This window comes from Apaloderma vittatum, unplaced genomic scaffold (genome assembly GCF_000703405.1).
Source record: "Apaloderma vittatum isolate BGI_N311 unplaced genomic scaffold, ASM70340v1 scaffold30058, whole genome shotgun sequence".
NCBI lineage: Eukaryota > Metazoa > Chordata > Aves > Trogoniformes > Trogonidae > Apaloderma > Apaloderma vittatum.
The window spans coordinates 269-615 of NW_009732908.1; positions in this window are offsets into that span (position 1 = coordinate 269).

A 347-nucleotide genomic window follows, 5' to 3' on the forward strand; every position below is an offset into this window, starting at 1 on the left:
CCCCCCGCGGGTGCCACAGAGATGGATGTGGACTCCCAAACCCCCGGGGGGGTGCATGAGGTGATCATGGTAGCGGTGACAGATGTGGCTTAAGGTGGAATCTGCCTTGAGGTTGATTTGACTTTTTCCAAAATAAGCATGTGGTTCTACAACCAGAGTGGTTTTATAGTAGAGGAGAGCGGTGTGTGTTTGATACCGTGTCAGCGTTGGGAAGAGAGTATGTATATAGAGTAACTGAAAAGCAGGGGAAAGCAGGGCTGTGTTTTCTTCAACTAGGGAATCGGGTTTGTTTCGGAAGTGCACAGGCTGAAGAAGCTTCCTGGGATAGGCCCCCCGGGCCCCCCTCA